The 21,028-nt window shown below is 43.7% G+C and overlaps 1 protein-coding gene across 7 annotated transcripts in view; it reads right to left on the bottom strand.

The window, feature by feature from the left end:
* ggps1 (geranylgeranyl diphosphate synthase 1) overlaps positions 1–20,936 on the bottom strand; it is a 90,408-nt gene extending 69,472 nt beyond the window's left edge. For 2 of the 7 annotated variants that reach the window (XM_078213394.1, XM_078213400.1), the window contains exon 1: positions 20,613–20,936. The gene's annotated coding sequence lies outside the window, so the exon portion shown is untranslated. Of the gene's footprint in view, positions 1–1,018; positions 1,176–20,517 lie in introns of all 7 variants that reach the window. The other 5 variants (XM_078213395.1, XM_078213396.1, XM_078213399.1 and 2 more) reach the window with 5 other exon arrangements.
* Positions 20,937–21,028: the final 92 nt, after the last annotated feature.

Below are 21,028 nucleotides of genomic sequence, written 5' to 3'. Positions count from 1 at the left end.
CTGATATTAAACCCAGAACAACTGAGATTAAACCTAAACAACTGATATTAAACCCAAACAACTGAGATTAAACCCAGAACAACTGATATTAAACCCAGAACAACTGATATTAAACCCAGAACAACTGAGATTAAACCCAAACAACTGAGATTAAACCCAAACAACTGAGATTAAACCTAAACAACTGATATTAAACCCAAACAACTGAGATTAAACCCAGAACAACTGATATTAAACCCAAACAACTGAGATTAAACCCAGAACAACTGATATTAAACCCAAACAACTGAGATTAAATCCAAACAACTGATATTAAACCCAAACAATATGATCCACAAAAAAGGCTGCTTCAGAAGCTAAAACTGCTGGGATTTAAGGTGGAAGCTGAATAAATTAACAGAAGTTGTCCAGCTTATTAGGGACTTGTATCAGGAGGAGATGGGTGAGGAGGTGTGGGGACGGAGTGTGGAAGTAGGAACACAATTACCCTCAGCAGATTAGTATTGAGCTTGGCTGGGATTCAGAAACATTGAATCTGAGGATGATGGCAAGGAGTAGAAAGAGAACAATATAAGGCAGTCAGACCACATGAAAGGTGCTGGAGCAAACCAATGAACAGGCTTAGGAGTGGCAAAGAAGATTCACTAAGAGCAAGGCTAAGATTCTGAATACGAGATGAATGGTGTCAGATACATGTTATGAATGGTGCAGAGCGAGGTGAAAAAACATTGATATGAATCAAGGGAAATGAATGCTGGCCCAGCCAGTGAATCCTGCAAATGCCTTGAATGAATAGAAGGTGGGATTGGCAGTCAATCCATCAATCACTGATAGGTTATAATAATTAAAGTAAATAAATTCTTGAACTACAATCACTAAATCAGTAGAGTGCAAGTCAAAAAATGTCAAACTATCCAGTGTGCATGTTCGACCACACTGCACGGCAGGAAGACACCAAGACCAAAGATGTGCTTCATAGAATAATCAAATATCTTAGCTTCAGAATGAGGATGCTTACGTTAGGAAGAATTTCATTGTAGAGCACGCAAACATTTGCAAGGAACTTCTGTTGGAGGCAATGAGTATGAAAACCTCAAGAGGGGTAATCTTGGCAAAGGAAAGCATATGGAGGTATCCTTGCTGGGTTCACTTGTGTTACACACAAGGCAGCACCACTAGATTGGATTTAAAGACAAACAGATCAATTCAGCGTTTTAAAAATCTGATCAGTCTCAAAATTGAGTTAATTCTGTGCAATGCTCAGTGGCTTCATAAAAAGTGACATTTAATCAGTAGTGTGCTTCCTTTTCTATTCACTGGCAACAGAAGACAAGTCACAAGCAAATTGTTCTGTGCTGCCTGTGTGATGATCCAGACGCCATGTTTCCAATTCCCCTCCTGGAATGCCTAGATTTGCAGTCTTGCTTCTCAACTTCTCACTGTAGTTGTAACCAACTCTCTCTGCTGTTGGCTGGGCACCTCCAATCCAAAATTAACAATCTAGTACAAAGCTAATATTATGACTCGAGTTTGATTTCCTTGTTTGTTATTAAGGAAACGGCTTCTCCCCGAAATGAAGTGACAAATTAAAAGCACTGGAAAACATTACACGAGTAGTCTTTGTAAATAAAATGAACTGATGTGGGCAGTTAGCAACTTGACCACTTACTGCAGGACGATTCAATTGTACCCTTTGTGCTCCTTCAGGAGATGACAATAGTCGTGCAGATGACGACAATTACAATCCGATTCCTCTTTACAGTGTACAGAGTACAGTGGGTCTGATTTCGAAGTAAATCAGAAGGTTGAAGATTAGAGATGAGCTGTGGGAGTGGAGTTAATTGGATAGCTCTTTCACAACTACAATGGGCCAAATGAACTCTTCTTGTGCTGTTAAGATTATTGGATTGGTTTAATCACTGACAATAAGCTGATCTCTCAACTCTAATTACATATTGTTTGCCAGGTATAGGTAAGATCATAGAGCTCAGATTGGACTGGAGCACAAAATTGAAAAAAATTAGATGAGAAATTGCTTGAAGGCAAATCTCCTTGGAAGTCAAAAATTAAGTTTGGAAAATATTAAATGTAAAGCACAACAAAGCATTTACAACACAGTGACATGCTATCGGGCCCCAAGTCCATGTCAGTATGTAATGTTCCACACAAAATGTGGATTAAAACATTTGCTGGACCCATGTCATGTCTGACTCTCAACTTCACATTGACATTTCCCATTTTACCACACACATGACCTCTTTTATTGTACCTGCAGTGTTATCTTTTAGAAATAGCCCATATACCACTTGGTTAGAGATGCTGAAAACACCTATTGAATAGTCTGTTTGCAAATTATATAGTTGATTCTTCAATAGCAATGCGAAGCATAAAGATGAACTGTTATAGTATGTCTTACTAACCTTGGGCTTCTAGCCAAATGTGTTTTTCAGCACATAGTCTCAGTTGTAGACAATGCTTAGTTACAGCGCCTCAAACTGGTCACCTGTTGCAGTCCCAACCCAGTTTTCCAGTCTGTCCTCATCTCACCACTTGTCTCTCATTCCCAGCCCCTTCAAAAGGGGATAAATTCTCATTCCGGATATCCTCAGCTGACCATCCTGAACATGGGATAATTTTGTAGCATGCTGCAGGGAACCACCCCTTTCTTAGTTCCACTCTGCTGGGCTTTTCACCGTTGATGTCCCACAGATTACAGTTGGGAGTATGAGAATAGTCACTTAGACGGGACTGCGAACCAAAAGGAGGAGCAGGGAAATGTGACACTAAGGCATGCAAGAAAAAGACAAAGGGATGGAGCCAGGGACAGGTACTAAGCAGCCCTGAATTTGAGTTCTAGATACACCTGCAGTGACATGGGGGAAGTTGGAGTATAACATGTCACAGTCTAATGTGAAAGTCACTGTCACTGTCTGTGTGGAGTTTGCACATTCTCCTCGTGTCTGCGTGGGTTTCCTCGGGGTGCTCCGGTTTCCTCCCACAGTCCAAAGATGTGCGAGTTAGGTTGATTGGCCATGCTAAAATTGCCCCTTAGTGTCCTGAGATGCGTAGGTTAGAGGGATTAGTGGGTAAATGTGTAGGAATATGGGGGTAGGGCCTGGGTGGGATTGTGGTCGGTGCAGACTCGATGGGCCGAATGGCCTCTTTCTGTACTGTAGGGTTTCTATGGATTCTATGGGAGTAGCATTAGAAGGACAATCGTATAATTGAAGTGAGAAATTATGCCAAACCTCAAGTATGCCTCTACATCCAGCAAGGCCATAGTGGATCAGTTACCTTTTGCGAAATTCTTAGGGCTGAAGAGGAGTTTTTTTTCGATGGAATTTAATGGAACAAAGTTCTGATCTCCATGGGAACTCTGCCAGTTACATAATCCAGCAAATTGCCTGTACCAAATTATTCTTCACGCAGAGAGTGATACAGTCTTGCACTCTATCAACCAAATCAAATAGTTTCAAACGTGCTTTTAACTACTTGGGTATCACAATCAACACATTGGGTCCTTGAATGGTGAGGTTTCCAGGCAGCTCCTGGGTGCACAGACAATAACAGCTTCCATTTAGATTGTACTTTTACATTAAAAGCACTTCAGAGCGCTGTCAGAGTAATTAAACACGGATGTCATGTCAAAGGAGGAGTATTAAGAGCAGTGGCTTGATATTTAGTCATAAGTGCCTTACAAGGGGAATTTTTAGAGGGGGAAGATAGAGGAGGAAGGTTTTAGGGGACAGTCTGGGGCCATTCTGGCTGACGCACGCTCATCATATGTGGCACAGAATACAATGTCAGTGGAACAGTGGATTGGGGAGCTACAGTGTAGGGATGGAGGGGGTGGCAGAGATAGAGTAAGTGTGACCATGAAGGATTTAATAAGAGAATGGGAATTTAAAATGCGTTGTTGGGTGAACCTCATCCAACTTTATCAGCATATCCTTTTAATCCTTTCCCCCTTATTTGGCTTCCCCTCAAGTGCACTTTAGGAACTATTCTTTGTGGTAGTGAGTTCCACAATCTCATCATGCTGTGGATAAGAGGTTTCTCCTGAATTCCTGATTGGGTTTAATAGTGACCTATCATGTTGGCTGATAAAGTTGGATGAGGTTCACCCAACAACGCATTTTAAATTCCCATTCTCTTATTAAATCCTTCATGGTCACACTTACTCCATCTCTGCCACCCCCTCCATCCCTACACTGTAGCTCCCCAATCCACTGTTCCACTGACATTGTATTCTGTGCCACATATGATGAGCGTGCGTCAGCCAGAATGGCCCCAGACTGTCCCCTAAAACCTTCCTCCTCTATCTTCCCCCTCTAAAAATTCCCCTTGTAAGGCACTTATGACTAAATATCAAGCCACTGCTCTTAATACTCCTCCTTTGACATGACATCCGTGTTTAATTACTCTGACAGCGCTCTGAAGTGCTTTTAATGTAAAAGTACAATCTAATTAATTTACAGGATGTGGGCATTGCTGATTCGGCCAGCATTACCTGCCCATCCCTAGTTGCACTTGAGAATGTGATGTTGAACTGCTGCAGGTCCAGAGGTGAAAGTACATCCACAGTACTGTAACAGAAGGAATTTCAGGATTTTGACCCAGTGACAGTGAAGGAACGACAACATATTTACAAGTCAAGATGGTGAGTGACATGAGGGGAACCTATTGACGACTCCTTCTTTCACTTTACTAATGATCAAGTGTAGACTGATGGGGCGATAATTGGCAGAGTTGGATTTGACCCGTTATTTGTGTACAGGACATATCTGGGCAATTTTCCACATTGCCGGGTAAATGTTGTAGCTGTACCAGAACAGCTTGGTTTGGGACATGACAAGTTCTGGAGCATAAATCTTCAGGCCCATTGCACAAATATTGTCAGGGGCCATAGCCTTTGCAGTGTCCAGTGACTTTAGCCATTTCTTATTACTTGGAATGAATTGAATCAGCTGAAGACAGATATCTGCAATGCTGGGGAGTTCCAGAGGAGGCCGAGATCGATTATCCCCTCAGCACTTGTGGTTGAAAGCTGTTGTGAATGCTCCAGCCTTATCTTTAGCACTGATGTGCTGGGCTCCATCATTGAGGATGGAGGTATTTGTGGAGACTTATTCACCAACAAATGGTTTAACTGTCCACCACCATTTATAGTTGGATGCGGCAGGGCTTCAGAGCTTGGGTCTGATCCGTTGGTTGTGTTTAGCACTATCACTTGCTGCTTGGCACCAAGTCTGGGTTGTTGCTTCACCAGGTTGACAACTCATTCACAGGTATGCCTGCTGCTGCTTCTGGCATGTCTTCCTGCACTCACTGAACCAGGGTCGATCCTCTGTGCTAGCACTAACGGTAGAGTGGGGATATGCTGGGCCACGAGGTTGTGGTCGAGTACAATTCTGCTGCTGCTGATGGCCCACAGCACCTCAGCTGCTCAGTCTTGAAGATCTGTTCAAAGTCTAAAAGTACGAGTACAAGTGGAGCAAAAACCTGTGCTGAATGGTCAGTTTGTGCAGTAAATTCTATGTAATTAAATCTTTTTGGAGCATTAATTTATGGGATTTCCGGGAACAGGCGCGGTGATGAAGATGGAGCAAAGAACAGAACCCCATTATGGATGAGCAACCAATTTTTGACTGCACTCTCTCTGCAAGAGATGATCTTCCTGGTTTTCCATTCTCTGCACTATTTGTAACTTACACTCAGTACAGCAGGCACAATTTGTACAGGATTTTGAATATGTATTGAACATTGAATAATACAGCCAAACAATAAGTAATAAAATGCCAAACCTATATTTGGACTTGAAAGACCCACATTTATATAGTGTCGATCATGACAACCAGCCACCCCAAAGCAGTCTTCAGTCAGGTGTTAGGATCAGAGGAGTTTTTAAAAAGCACCCTGTGGCACAAGTCCAATTTCAGCATTCCGGGTGGTGTGTCAGGACTGCACCACGAATTCCAATTCATTGCACCGATGGCACAAGGCCAGCATTATGTGCATTCAAAACTCAAACTACATTCCTACTGCCACACAGCAGCCAGAACTAGTCCCAAAGCTCTCCAAAGTAACCCTTTATTGTTGCAGAATTCAGCTTCTTGGCACGACACTGCTGCCTGTTACATTTCCTGTTGATATTTGACTGACTGCAAAATGCAGGTCTTCAAATTCAAATACAAATTCAGCATTTCATTTGTTCACCTTTTATTGTTGGGTTTCACCATTCAAAATATTTTTGCCAGCCAGAGGCTTCCTCCTGTTTTTATACAACACCTCTCATGGCAAAACATTCGGAGGCATTTCAGATTAGTGTTATCAAACAAAATTTGACAATGTTCAAACAAAACAGCCAAATCAAGAAATATCAGGTTGGACTTAATAAAGGTGCATTTCAAAGCAGCAGAGAGAGAGAGAGAGAGACACAGAGGTTTAGGGAAGGATTCAAGTCTAGAACCCTCGGCAGCTGAAGGCACAGATACCAGTGGTAGAATGATTAAAAAGGTCAGAATTGGTGTGGAGGGATATGGTCAGTGGATCCAGGGACTTGGGTTCGAATCCCGGCTCGGGTCACTGTCTGTGTGGAGTTTGCACATTCTCCTCGTGTCTGCGTGGGTTTCCTCCGGGTGCTCGGGTTTCCTCCCACAGTCCAAAGATGTGCAGGCTAGGTTGATTGGCCATTCTAAATTGTCCCTTAGTGTCCCGGGATGCATAGATTAGGGGGATTAGTGGGTAAATATGCAGGGATATGGGGATAGGGCCTGGGTGGGATTGTGGTTGGTGCAGACTCGATGGGCCGAATGGCCTCTTTCTGCACTGTAGGATTCTATGATATGAACAGCAATGCTTTGCTTACTGAACAGAAATATGGTCATCCAGTTTATCAAGGTGGAGGAGTCCAGGAGAGCGATTTCAGACTCTTGGACTTATTACCACAGAGCTTTCCAGCACGCAATAACCTTGTGATTTGTCAGATGTGAACGTGAATGAAGTAGGAAGCTCAATGTTTAAAATATTGCTTGGTTTTCATATCCATCCCTTCAACACAGAACTCACTAGCACCCAGGTGCTCAATTGGGTAATGGAGTTTAATCCTCAAAAAGACTAATAGCAGTGGGCATGTGCATGTTGAGGTTTTTGAAAAGTATAACCATCCACCTGTGTTAGGTGCAATGCGAAGGAACTGAGTGGATTGTATGGATTCAAAATGAGCAGAGCCCCAGTTTGGAATTAGATTGACAAGACAGAAGTTGCACGTGTGCCCGATTTAAATGAAGTTGATGGATTGAAGTGCGTCAAGAATCCTGGTCTTCAGCTTCCAGTGGCTCTGCCCCACCATTTTCCTGCAGCCTCCCGGCTTCCAACGCCTGTGCAGGAATCAGCTTTCCAGTATTGTACTCATCCCTAGCAGCAGCGCTTCCAGGTGTCCAACACCCTACTGTTGGAACACAATTTCCAACCCCATCTCATCCTTCCCAAAAAACACTGCTTTATAACCTCGCCCTTAAAGGCTCAAAGGAAAAACCCACTGATCGTTTTGGATTAAATCCAAATTCTTCTCCTCCTGTTTGATCCACTGTCTCAACAAGTGTCATGTGATATTTTACTACATTGCGTTGTTTTAAGAAAGAGCGTGCATGATGTTGGAGGTCTGATATAGAGACTAATAAAAGACCACGAGGTCAGTGGTGGTGAATTAACTGGAACTATTTATTAACACACCTGTATTGTAGCAGTCAGGACAAGACTGGCCAGGCAAACTCAAACCAGGTTGGAGCTCGAGTCCCACGTCACCTGTTTCTCTTAAAAGGGCATGCCCCAACATGCAAAACACTCCTTCAACTCCCCCATAACATATTTACCTTTTTAAAAAAAATACACGATTGAACTATACACAAAAGAAACATAATATGAACAACTGTGAATGGCAATATCAATGTCCATTAAAATGTCTACATAGACTGTCTGGAGAATGACATTTCCTGGACAACTGTCTGGTTGCCACCAAGCTCTCCTTGGGTCGCCTGGTTACTGTCATCAGTAGCTTCTGCCGACATTTCCTCTCTGGTCAGAACACCCTCAGTTTCAGAAACACAAGACTGTTGATTCCTCAGACTGCTCTTGCAACAATTTGATTTGATATTTTGACTGTCACATTTATTGGGATACAGTGAAAAGTATTGTTTCTTGCGCGCTATACAGACATAATATACCATTCAGATAATACATAGGGGAGGAGAGTGCAGAATATAACATTACAGTCATAGCTAGGGTGTAGAGAAGGACAACTTAACATAAGGTAGTCCATTCAAAAGTCTGACGGCAGCAGGGAAGAAGCTGCTGGAGTTGGTTGGTACGCACCTCAGACTTCTGTATCTTTTTCTTGACAGAAAAAGGTGAGAGTGCATGTCCGGGGTGCATGGGGGCCCGATTATACTGGCTACTTTTCCGAGGCAGCGGGAAGTGTAGACAGGGTCAATGGATGGGAGGCTGGTTTGCATGATGGACTGGACTACACTCAACTGTTTGTAGTTTTGTGCAGTCTTGGACAGAGCAGGAGCCATACCAAGCTGTGATGCAGCTGTAAAAATTGGAGAGTCGTAACAGACTCCAAATTTTCTTAGCCTCCCGATACAATTCAGCATCAGGGAGGACTTTCCTGCTTTGATGTGGAGCAGCCACCAGCTAATCTGTCTCTCCCCCAGACCCATTTGTCCTGGATTTCAACCAACTGGGCCAGTGCAGGAACCCATTTACCCCACACCATGTAGTTCCTCACCAACACATTTCTCCCTTCCCAAACTTCCCCTCACCATCAGGCCATCTGCCCTCCTTGGTTCTTCATTACCACTTCTCCTGTCTCCCCTAGCCGCAGCAGATCAAAAGTGGTCTGCAATCTGCCAGCAAACATCAATGCCGCTGAGGTGTGTTGTAATACATCCATAACAATTGATTCAATCACCTTCCAAGGGACCCCTCCCCTTGGGAAATCTTCAGTGTCTGTTTTAAAGGTTGGGACAAACCTTCCAACCTGGCCAATTGTCACAGGGTGGTTTGGAGCAGACTTCACCTGTTGGACTCCTTGATGGTCAAGTTAATCCACAAATTCTTTTGCTACAAATTGTGGACCATTGTCGCTCACTATTTGGTCATAGAGCTTCCAAATCAAGCAAACAACTCATGTCGCTCTATAGTCACCTCTGCGGACACTGACTTCATAAAGTTTATTTAAGTATTAGTGGCACAAGTAGGCTTATGTTAACATTGCAATGAAGTTACTGTGAAAATCCCCTCATCGCCACACACTGGCACCTATTTGGGTACACTGAGCATTTAGCATGGCCAATGCACCTAACCGGCACATCTTTCAGACTGTGGGAAGAAACTGGAGCACCCAGAGGAAACCGATGCACAGGGTGAACGTGCAAACTCCACACAGACAGTGACCCAAGCCAGGAATCGAATGCAGGTCCTTGGCACTGAGGCAACAATGCTAATCACTGCCACCCAACTGCTACTTCAGGCCATTGAGTGGGCAACCACCACCACCAATAGCATCTTGCCTTCCACTGGACCTACAAAGTCCACATTCATCATTTGGCAAGAAGCTTCAAGTCATTCCCATTGGTGGAGGGGCGACAGCGGCAGTACATTCCACACAAAAGTGCAAGATTTACAAATCCATTTTCAAAATTTTCCCCTCCTGCAAATCCATTAAACAGCTCCTTAGGAGAAAAAGTGGATATAGGTCTGTGAAGTGCTGGGCTCGCAGTTTCCTTAGTCCCCACAGATTCTCATTGTGGCATCTGTCTTCAAGACTGGCACAACTGGGATGGCCCATTTGCTGAACATGACTGTTTGCAGTGCCCCCACAGATGTTCTGATTCAGCATCTACCTTCAGCCAATTGGTGTATGGCACCAGACATGCCTTCAGACTTCTTGAACAAGTCTCTGACTTTAGTGAATCTTTATCTCAACCCCTTTCAATTGCACTCAGGGTCCTCTTGAATACATCCTGGAGTGATACAAGGACATCCTGTAACCTTCTCTTCAAATTTAACAGCCTACTTACCATGTTCCAGTTTAACTTCTGCAGCCAGAAGCATTCAAAGTAGAGTAATCACCCTGACCCATGTACAACAGTAGCTCTGCACACTGGTTCCTCAGTTGCACTTCAATACATATCCTCTCAGTGGCACCACTGGCTCTGTACAAGGCGGCTTCAATGGCAGTGTTTTCAACTTGCCGCTGTACATGGGAGTCAGTGATATCACTGCCCCTGCATCTACTTCCATTTTGATTGCATTCCCTCCACCTTTGGAAGGACCCAGAATCTATCCGCTTCTTTTCGAAATAATAGTATACTCAAAAATTCTGTCGATTTGCGTTCTTCTGCCTCCTCTGTAGAATCAGCAGACTCCCTGCCCCCTTCTTGGTTGGTGACTTGCATTTTGTGTCAGCCTTCTGGTTCATCTCTCTTCAACTCCCCTTTTAATTGGGAACACAAAGTTAGAAAGGCAAATAGCATGTTGGCATTTATTGCAATGGGACTGGAGTACGGGAAGAAGTCTTGCTACAATTGCGCAAGACATTGGAGAGACAACAGCTGGAGTATGGCACACAGTTTAGGTCCCCATATCTAAGGGAGGACACACTTGCCTTGGAGGCAGTGCAGTGAAGGTTCAACCTTCAGTGAAGGATTGGTCCCTCATATGAATATTGTTTATGAGGGGCTGAGTAAATTGGTACCAAAGTGCAGAGAGAAAGAAGAATGGGGGGTGGGGGGAGGGGATTGCATTGAAGCATGCAACATTCTTAAAAAGGGTGTGTCAACCAGGGGAAGTCTAGAAAACAGGAGCATAGTCTCAGGATAAGGGGCTCATCATTTGGGACCAAATCAAGGAGAAATTTCTTCACAGTAAGGGCTGTGAATCTTTGGAATTCTCTACCATTCATTTTTTAAAATTTGATTTATCGTCACATATATTAGCACACAGTGAAAAGTATTGTTTCTTGCGTGCTATACAGACAAAGCATACCGTTCTTAAAGGAGAGGGTGCAGAATGTATTAGTCAGAGCTAGGGTGTAGAGAAAGAACTTAGTGTGAGGTAGGTCCATTCAAAAGTCTGATGGCAGCAGAGAAGAAGCTGTTCTCGAATCAGTTCGACTTCAGACTTTTGTCTCTTTCTCCCGAGGAGGGAGAGAGAATGTCCGGGGTGCATGGGGTCCTAGATTATGCTGGCCGCTTTTCCGAGGCAGCAGAACGTGTCTACAGAGTCGATGGATGGGAGGCTGGTTTGAGTGATGGACTGAGCTCCACTCACAACCTTTTGTAGTTTCTTGTGGTCTTGGGCAGGGCAGGAGCCATACCAAGCTGTGAAACAACCAGAAAGAATGCTTTCTATATTCAAATCTGAGACACATTTTTTGAGAATCAAGGGATACGAGGAGACGACAAATGGTGTGCGGCCAAAGATCAGCAATGATCACACAGAATGACAGAACAGGCTCAAGGTGTCATATCATCTCCTCCAGCTCAGATTTATTATGCTCTTATTAACGCACAACCTGACTTCAAGCAAGAATGCTGTACATCATGAATTCAAGAGAAGCAAGCAAGATCTTAAAGAGCTTAAGAGTGTGATTGGGTTCACGGTGGTTTAAAAGGATCAACATGGACAAATGCAAAGTATTGCACCCCTGAGGGAGTGGGGGCAGTACATCTACTACACAAGTGGGACTGAACGTGCCAACAGGGAGGTTAAAAACAATACCAAGCATTTGTTCATTCATCACATCCAAATGGTCAGCTGCAGTAATAAACGTAATGAGGTGCTAGGTTTTACTGGGAGATTTATCGCTCAAATATCCACATGTCGGACTGAAGGCAGTGCCCAAACCCAGGCACAACTTAAAACCACTGCATACACTTCTGCTTCATCACAAAGCTATGAACCAGACTATAGAGGCAGTGCTGATGAGAAACATTACGCCAATTCCCAGTAAAAGAGGGAGGACTTGAAGAACCAAGGCTGAAGATTCCCAAATTTAGCTGCCTTAGGCAGAAACGCCAATATCTTGCTACAATGAATAAAGAACAAACTCTGAGCAATACACAGAAATGGCACATAGCATCAGGTTCGGAGTTGAAGGTCAAGGTTAGGGCAGTGTCACGAAGCATTTAGGTGGAGGCTGATCAATACCAGAAATGGACGAAGTGAAACTGACTTGCGGTAATAATACTCCAACTTCTCGACAGAGGAGATCAAATGAGTGGAAGGACACCAGTCATTTGGTGACCTTGCAAAATCTAAAGTTTTGTTAATAATCAAAGAAAATCTGATCAGTGCTACATCAAGCTGCCAGAAGAGTAATGATGTGCCTTTACAGAATAAAACACAGTTGCATGAGCAAGAGGGAGGTTGCAGTAAATTTAATTATGTAATTGTTAAAGCTCGGCCACAGGGAGTAGTTGAGCAAGAAACTAATGTATCTCTTAAAGCACAAACAGGTGAGCCAAGGGGAAATAGTAAAGCTGTGATATTAATTTGAGATTGACTGAGCAAATAGCCCACATGTACACAGTAAGCTGAACAGCTGCTATCTTTAATGACTCTAAACATTGTAAGGCATAACCCTGTAGAAAATGTCCAAGAAAATTGTTCAGCAACCCAGAAAGCAAGTAATGAAAACCTTTGGAAGGAGTCTGGTGGGGAACAGGTCGGGGCAAGAAAGAATTACTTTTAAAAGCACACATGCAAAAAAATTTGCCAATTTGACAAGCAGCTGTTTGACTTCTCTTTGATGTGGAGATGCCGGCGTTGGACTGGGGTAAACACAGTAAGAAGTTTAACAACACCAGGTTAAAGTCCAACAGGTTTATTTGGTAGCAAAAGCCACACAAGCTTTCGAGGCTCTGAGACTTCTCTTTCACATGGCTGACACAATTCCCTTTAACAATACCACAGATGCTGTGCCACCCTCAATGATTCAGCACATTTATCTAACAAACAGCATGTACAGACCAGGAAGGTCCCAGATTTGCTGTTTAGGGGCTATGCTGTGTTAGTGTCAACCAGGACGGTGCTATCCGACTCAAGTGAGCAACCAACTCAAGAACAGCTTCTTCCCTACTGCCATCAGACTTTTGAATGGACTTATCTTGCATAGTTGATCTCTCTCCACACCCTAGCTATGACTAACACTACATTCTGCACTCTCTCGTTTCCTTCTCTATGGACGGTATATTTTGTCTGTATGACGCGCAAGAAACAATACTTTTTACCATATGTTAATACATGTGAAAAATGATAAATCAAATCAAAAGGTACTGCAATTAGCTTCACATCATTAGGTGCAGGAAGCAGGACCAAAAGCAAGAGGAGGTTTCTGTTGGAAAGTACACACAGCAGGGACATAATTGGATCCAGCTATGAACCACCAACCCCACCTTCAAACCCAGTGTCAGTAGAAAAGCAGGCACCTGGATGAAATATAGGAAGACACTAGCCACTATCATGTCCAAAAGCAGAAGTCAATTAGGAGACAGTTGCTACTAAAACCAAAAAGCGAGTTCAGGAAGAACTTTTTTTAAAATCTAAAGAATTAGAATATGGAAGTTGAGAATAGAGGATGCATTTATGGAGGAAGTGGTACAAGTATGCAATGAACAAATGAATAGGTCACGCTGATCAGATTAGATGAAGCAAAGCAACAGAATGATTGTGAGCAGTATTAAAACAAATAGCTTCTGTGCTGTACATCTTACTTAATTTGTAACTGGAAGTAATGCTTTACTCCCTAAAGGAGGTAATTCCTTTAAGTTGAAGGGTTTTGGAATGAGTGGTCATGAAGGGGACAGAAATTTAACAAACAAATTTCAGCCTAATTTGCAGCAACAGAATCACTCATTAGTCACGGAGCTTCCCCCCACCCAATCTCCGGGAAGAGTGGGACCATCTGGAGTTTGCACTTTGCGACTGCTGTTAATGCCATTCACCATCAGCTGGCACAGTAAGGTGCAGTCAGCAACTAAATTCCCATTACACAGCACTGAACCAAAGTGCTAACCGTGGATTGTTCCAGCTCCAGAACACAGACTCAGGAGTACTAATTCAGTGTCTGTCACCTACACACTTACTATACATGTCACCCAATCCAAACCTGTAGATCACAAGACTCTTGAAGGTTGTACCTGTCCATTGGCTCAGCTTCTAACAACATACTTTTACCATATACATGGAATTACTGTAATCTAGCATATGCTCATGTATGTAATATCAATTTTCTTTCTGCCCGAAATCCATTTTAAGCCAAATTTTGTTTTTTATTCAGTCGTGAGACATGGGTGTCACTAGCTGGCCAACATTAGTTGTCACGGTCACGGGCATTCAGCCTCTGATCTTCAGGTAAGCGTTCTCCAAGGCGGCCTTCACGACACACGACAGCGCAGAGTCGCTGGGCAGAAACTGATAGCCAAGTTCCACACACATGAAGACAGCCTAAACCAGGATGTTGGATTTATGTCACACTATCAGTAACCTCCACAGCTTGCCTCCTGGACTTGCTGGCTGTCCTGTCTGGAGACAATACACACCTCTTTAACCTGTGCTTAATGCTCCCTCCACTCACATTGTCAGTATCTTTAAGATCTGGATGGCTGTAGGGATTCGCATTCTAATCAGTATTCTGTAACTTGATTTTGTGTCTCTGTGCTCTGTTTGAGAGCAGATTTCCACTCCAACTGACGAAGGAGCAGCGCTCCGAAAGCTAATGGTATTTGCTACCAAATAAACCTGTTGGACTTTAACCTGGTGCTGTTAAAACTCTTACTGTGTTTACCCCAGTCCAACGCCAGCAACTCCACATCAGCATTAGTTGCCCATCCCTCGTTACCCTTGAACTGAGTGCCCGCTAAGTCATTTCAGAGGGCAGTTGAGAGTGAACCACATTGCTGTGCGTCTGGAGTCACAAGTAGGGAAGACCAGGTAAAGAGGACCGATTTCCTTCCCTAAAGGACATTAGTGAACCAGATGGGTTTGTCCAGACAATCGACAATGGTTTCATGATCAGTAGACTTTTAATTCCAGATATTCTTTATTGAATTCACCATCTGCCGTGGTGGGATGCGAACCCGGGTCCCCAGAACAACATTAGCTGAGTTTCTGGATGAATAGTCTAACGGTAACAGCACTAGGCCATCGCCTCATCATATGCCTTCTCTGACCAGATTACACAATGAAAGAATGCACAAGCATGCTGCTCAGAAGCATTATATTAGACTATTCTTTTGTCAATATTATTGTAGATCTTTTGAAATAAAAGATGGACACACTCCCTGCTGGCTAATTCTATAGCCTACACGTAAAAAAGGCGAGTTTTCTGAGGTACAAGATTACTTGCGACAACACTGCCAATTTCTGCATCACACAACAGCAGAGGCTGAACGTCTGCAGCTGATTAAATCACCTCACAAACAAGTCAGGATACTGGTCTGCTGCCTAAATATCAAATACATAATGCACCTTACAAGTACAAAATATTTGACATGGAGCCACATAAGCATATGAGGCTAGGAGAACAAAAGCTTGGCCGTAGTAATGTTTAAGGACAGAAAGTGAACTGGAAAGGTGTGGGGAGAGGGAGTTCCAGAAAGTCCCAAGGCTGCTGAAGGCAAGGCCAGTAAGAAGTCTAACAACACCAGGTTCAAGTCCAACAAGTTTATTTGGTAGCAAAAGCCACTAGCTTTCAGAACAGGCTGTCCCTTCGTTAGGAAGGTAAGGCCACCAGAGGTTAAGCAATTTAACATTGCAATATGCAAGAGGCTAGAATGAAAGGTAGGTCGGGCTGAGGAGATTATAGAGATCAGCAATGACACAGAGGGATTTGAAAACAAGGGATGAGAATTTTGAAATCAAGGCTTTCCAAGCATCAATAAAGACCAGCAAGCACAGGCGAGCAGGATACGAGAGTTAGGGCAGCACAGTTAGCATTTACCTCAATCTTGTGGAAGGTAGAGCTAGGGAGACTGGCCAGGAATGTATTTGAATAATCAAGTCTCGAGGTAACAAAGGTTTGGATGGGACAAGCTGGAGCAGGTGGCTCCAGGGGTAAAAATAGGCAGCATTAGCAATTTTGATTAACCTGCAACTGACTCCATTATTCACAAAAACAGCACAATTATTTTGTGTAGCCACAAGAGACATACCCAGTGAGCACCTGCCACTGGAGATTTAATTAGACATGGTTATAGAATGAACTTTGAACTGAAAAATGTGCTCCTAATTACACTTTATTTAAGATTACTTGAGAAAACATTGAAAAGTTCAGAGACTTTCTGCGGAACATCAAATGATGTTGTAAATATTAGTTGTGTGTGGATGTAGCATGCTGAAGCATGTAGAAGCATGTAGCAAAGACAGCACAAGCAAATATGACCATAAGATTTAGGAGCAGAATTAGGCCATTCTGCCCATTGAGTCTACTCCACAATTCAATCATGGCTGATATGATTCTCATCCCCATTCCCCCCCATAACCCTTGGTCCCCTTATTAAATCAAGAACCTATCTGTCTTAAAGACACTCAATGGCCACAGCCCTCTGTGGCAATGAGTTCCACAGATTCACCACACTCTGGCTGAAGAAATTCCTCCTCATCTCAGTGTGAAGGGACACTCCTTTAAAACTGAGGTTGTGCCTTTGAGTTCTCATCTCTCTCACTAGTGGAAACATCCTCTCCACGTTCACTCTTCCTCGGCCTCAGTATTCTCCAAGTTTCAATTAGACCCCACTCATCCTTCTAAACTCCATTGAGGAGAAACCCAGAATCCTCAGCTGCTCCTCATATGACAAACCCTTCGTTTTTGGGAATCTTAAACAGAAAAAAAAAGTGAATGATTGGACACTAGCTGCAACTAACTTTTTTTTTAAAAAAAGTATTCCTTGCAAAAATTATAGCGAAGATTTGAGAACAGAAACTCCAGAAGAAGACTGGCTGACAGTCTTCCAATGAACATGGGACAGCAAATTTAAGCTTCACTTTGCGTGTTTAAACAAAGACAAATCTTGGCTGCTTTTCCAGCAAAGCTTCCAGAGTAACTGCACACTCACAGACCCAAATGATAAGAATGGAAATACACTGGTTAAGAAAAATCAAACTTGATTGGGCAGAATAATTACAATCCTTTGTTCGGAAAATATTAAACTACACGCTGACAGTAACTTTGCTATACAAGGTAAAGAATAGCATGAGGATGGATTGTTTGCTTAAAGTAAGCTGTCATTTTATGGATAACAATAACAGACTAGCCATTACTTTGTGGGTCTGTTCATTCCAGTAAGGGGGACTCTGAACCCCTCCTTTACAATTGCTGAGAACTCCAGAGCAGCTTCATTACAAGAACTGTAACTTCATATTGAGCACAGTGTTATGCCTGAGCTAAGCAGCCCCAAGAAAACATCTTGCCGTAAAGTGGTACATCTCATTGACTTTCCAGCATCTCAGATTCAGAGACTTCAATCTACAGTCCCTGCTAGCTGAAATAATTCAGGGCAATACACCGAGTCAACAAGTTAGCAGCGAGAGGAGACCTGGCACAAACTTTCTGTAACAATAATAAAACTGAAGTTTCTACAAAAACATCAACAAGTCTACATCATTTCTATACAAAACAAAAAACCCACAGTCAACAAGCAATCCATTCTGGCAACTGCACACATGACATCAATAACTCAATCTAAATTAGCAATTGTTAATTTTCTCAAATATCAAATATTTTGTTAGCTTGAAAAAAATCTTCAAATTTTACATGCTTCTTCATCCGGAAGAGTCACGAATAGCAACTGAACACATGGAGCATTGTAGTTATTTCCATTCAACAGCAATCCATTCCCATTGTTGAACTGAGCAGGAAGTTAAGAGCAGTATCAGCCTAAGCTCAACACATGAAGGGGAACGACAAGGTCTACCATGAGATAAATGGCAGAACCATAAAGGGTGTAGATACGCAGAGGGACCTGGGTGTGCAAGTCCACAGATCCTTGAAAGTGACGTCACAGGTGGAGAAGGTAGTGAAGAAGGCATAAGGCATGCTTGCCTTTATAGGACAGGGCATAGAGTATAAAAGTTGGGGTCTGATGTTGCGGTTGTATAGAAAGTTGGTTCGACCGCATTTGGAATACTGCGCCCAGTTATGGTCGCCACACTACCAGAAGGACGTGGAGGCGTTAGAGAGAGTGCAGAGGTGGTTTACCAGGATGTTGCCTGGTATGGAATGGCTTAGTTATGAAGAGAGATTGGGTAAACTGGGGTTGTTCTCCCTGGGAAGACGGAGGATGAGGGGTGACCTAATAGAAGTGTATAAAATTATGAAAGGCATAGATAGGGTGAACGGTTGGAAGCTTTTTCCCAGATCGGTGGTGACGTTCACAAGGGGTCGTAGGTTCAAGGTGAGGGGGGGGGGGGGGGGGGAGAGAGAGAGAGAGAGAGAGAGAGAGAGAGGAGGAGGAGGAGGAGGAGGTTTAACATGGATATCAGAAGGACTAATTTTACACAGAGGGTGGTGGGGGCCTGGAATGCGCTGCCGGGCAAGGTGGTGGGGGCGGACACACTCGGAACGTTTAAGACTTATCTAGATAGCCACATGAACGGAGTGGGAATGGAGGGATTCAAAAGAATGGTCGAGTTTGGACCAGGGAGCGGCGCGGGCTTGGAGGGCCGAAGGACCTGTTCCTGTGCTATATTGTTCTTTGAGAGAAGGGCAAATTTTCTAAATGGAAACATTGCGAAACCAACAACCAGAAAAACAAATCTTTCCTAAAGTTACATGGACGATGATGACCCTACAAAGCAGTATCCTAAACTGGTATGGATCCCAGATCTATAATTGCAAAGAACTAAAAGATAAACGAAATAGCACTCAAATTTCAAAGCGTTTTGCAGGTTCCATGGTTTAGTGTAGACGTCAAGAGAAAGACATTGGAAATGTGAATCACAACATACAATAATAATGTAAAGATTGTGTTTATCTGAGGGAGCATCCCATCCATGCCTTTTCCCTTCCAGAAAAGGCAGCTTGGTCCAGAGATAATCTGCCAAGTTTATGCACTGTAAATAAAACATGCTTCTAAGGCAGAGCAGGCTGGTGATCACACAAACGGAGAAATACAGCCCTCACCAGACGCAATGGGCCGAATGGCCTCCTTCTGCACTGTAGGGATTCTATGATTCTAACTAATCATTTTGAGACACTGATCAACCTAACCGACATTCTTCTATTAAAGAGTTCAGACATCTAGTATTTTTAATGAAAACACAAAAGTAAAATCAAAAGACAACGCATTTTTGCAGTCAATAGAACCAAACTACTCAAATGAGTCTTACTACCCAACTTGAAAATAATGAGTAACCACAGGAGGGGCATACTTGATTCCATTAGGCCTTGGGTCAAAGTCCCCACCCCTTCAGCTTCCAGAACTCCATCCAATAATCTAGGTTGACTGTACCGGTGTAGTACTACATGGGACAAAGGTGAGCTTTGGATGAGATGTCAAACTAAAAGACCTTGTCTAATCAAGAAGCTTACCCATCCATGTTTGCCTCTCAACAAAAAGCAGATAGCTGGCAATTATTACATTGCTGTTTGCAGGATTTTGCTGTTTATGAAGCGATTGGCCACTGTGATTCCTACATTTGTAACGTGACTACAGTGGAAAACCAAACTGAATTGGCTGTGAAGCACCTTGGGACATGCCAAGGGTTTTTTTTTGTTCGTTCATAGGACATGGGCATCACTGGCTGGGCCAGCATTTGTTGACCATCCCTAGTGCCCTTGGAGGGTAGTTGAGTATCAACCACATTGCTGTGGCTCTGGGGTCACATTAAGTTTATTTAATGTCACAAGTAAACTTATAGTTAACATTGCAATGAAGTTACTGTGAAAATCGCCACACTCTGTCTCCTGTTCGGATACACTAAGGGAGGGAGGATTTAGCATGGCCAATGCACCCAACCAGCACGTTTATTCAGACTGTGGGAGGAAACCGGAGCACACGGAGGAAACCCACACAGACATGGGGAGAAAGTACAAACTCCGCACAGTGACCCAAGCTGGGACTCTTGGCACTGTGAGGCAGTGCAACTGTGTCACCATACAAGCACTACAATAACAGCCAATCCAGTGACACTGAGGGATAAATATTAGCCAGCACACACAGTGGAGATCTCCCCCCAACCCTTCCAAACAGTGGCTGGGGTGAAGTATGACTTCTTTTCCATTGCTTCCCACTGCAGTGGCCAGCATTTATCGCCCATCCCCAAGTTACCCTTGGAGGGCAGCTGAGAGTCAACCACATTGCTGTGGCTCTGGAGTCACATGTGGGCCAGACCAGGCAAGGACAACAGATTTCCTTTCCCAAAAGGACATTAGCGAACCAGATTGGTTCTTTCCAACAATGATTTTTATATTGAATTCAAATGCCACCATCTGCTGTGTGGGATGCGAACCTGGGTCCTCAGATCTGTATTAATAGTCTGGTGATGATAGCACTGGGCCCTGGGCAGCTTCCCTCTCCCTCTGTCCCCTCTGTGAAGGCACTTACTGTGAGGCGGTGATGACGCAGCAACTAAACCGCACCAACTGCATCCGGGTCACACCACGCCCTACTTCCGCTCCCGCTATCTCTCCTTTTTTTTTCCTCCTTCCGATTTATTCCTCGAAAATTTTTTTTTAAAAAGCGCCCGTTCCAAATAGGCTGCGAGCTCGGCCGGTAATTCGAACCTGCGGCGGCGGGTGTGAAAAGCGGACGGTCCCGCTAGCCCGGCTCCAACGGCAGACTCCCCAGGCCTCCCCAGCTCGACGCTTCGCCCCTACTTTAGTCCGCCCCAAAAATACGCCATCCTAATAGCCGTACGCCTGCGCAGTAATCTCTTTTAAAGATGAGCGTGCGGAGCAGTGCGCATGCGGTGGGTTTTTTCTTCCCCCCTCCCCCATCTGCACCCCCGCCCCACACAATCA

Source organism: Mustelus asterias, chromosome 5, assembly GCF_964213995.1.
Source record: "Mustelus asterias chromosome 5, sMusAst1.hap1.1, whole genome shotgun sequence".
Classification (NCBI taxonomy): domain Eukaryota; kingdom Metazoa; phylum Chordata; class Chondrichthyes; order Carcharhiniformes; family Triakidae; genus Mustelus; species Mustelus asterias.
Note: the sequence above shows the minus strand (reverse complement) of the source record. Positions and strands in the feature narration are given on the sequence as shown.